This window comes from Terrapene carolina, unplaced genomic scaffold (assembly GCF_002925995.2).
Source record: "Terrapene carolina triunguis isolate 2854851 unplaced genomic scaffold, T_m_triunguis-2.0 Scaffold141, whole genome shotgun sequence".
Taxonomy (NCBI): domain Eukaryota; kingdom Metazoa; phylum Chordata; order Testudines; family Emydidae; genus Terrapene; species Terrapene triunguis.
In genome coordinates, this window is record NW_020664492.1 from 6,280,453 (window position 1) to 6,281,666 (window position 1,214).

The window sequence follows — 1,214 nt, forward strand, 5'->3', positions numbered from 1 at the left end:
TTATTACAGTGAACTTATGATACAGTGATCACTGCTAAAAAGTCAGTATTTACCAACAATTAGTGTAGCTAAGGAGTGCAGGATTTCTCTGTGCTTAGAATAGGAAATAACTGCACTAGCACATTCACCCCTGGGTGGTAACTTATTGTAAAAGTTACTTTTTAATGGTATCGAGTATCAGAGGGGTAGCCGTGTTAGTCTGGATCTGTAAAAAGCAACAAAGAGTCCTGTGGCACCTTAAAGACTAACAGTCACTGTAATCGCCTCCCTCTATCTATGGATCTTAGAGTGCTTTGCAATACTGATGAATCAACCCACCACAAAGCCCCTGAGAAGTGAAAATTCATGACAGTGTAAATGGCAAGGTCTTGAATTTCACTGAGTTTGCACAGAACGAATTTCACCTGCAAAGTTAATCAGCAAGTGTGCACAAAATCTCTATTCTTCCACACAGATATGTGTACAGCACTGCACTCCATTCTTCCATATGCACACAGCACAGTAGGTGAAGTTAATATTTAAAAGATCACAGTAGCTAAAGTCATATTTGAAATGGGTTGAGGGCATTTTTCAGATTTCGGTGCCCTCGGTGAAAGCATGATTTGCACCAGGCTCTGATTATCACCTGGAAAATTGAACCACAGAGCCAGTGACTTGCCCAAGTAACACAGTGAGTTTGTGGCAAAGCTGAGCTTAGGAGATCTGGGCTCTGACTTGCTGTCCACATGTCTTCAACATTCCACAAGAACCTCCTACTATAGGCACCAGTCCTAGTAAGCTACTTCTGGAGCTTGGGAATTGTGGCAGCACCATCACCAGCAGAGAGATAGTTTCGAGGCAACTTTCTTTGCTTAGCAAAGCCAGATCAGTTGATTGAATGTGTGCGCACAAGGCCCTTCATTTTCATTTTGTTTAAAATTTCCCAGGAATTTATCTGTGTTTATTACAAAAAAAATTAAAAATAGGTTAAAAAAATCAATGAAAAAAATTAACTTCACAGTTTTCTGGGTATATATCGGGGGACAGGGGGAAAAAAGCAACAAAGAGAAAAATGGGCCCAGAGGTGGAAGGGGCAAGGGCACCATCTCTTCATGCTGTCTCCTCCACCGCTTCTGCTCTGGAAGGAGAGATGGTGGCTTGAGTATCTGGGTCACCCGAGTTACTGAGCAGCCATCTCTCCTTCCAGAGCAGGGAGCCAGAATTCTTTTTTTTTT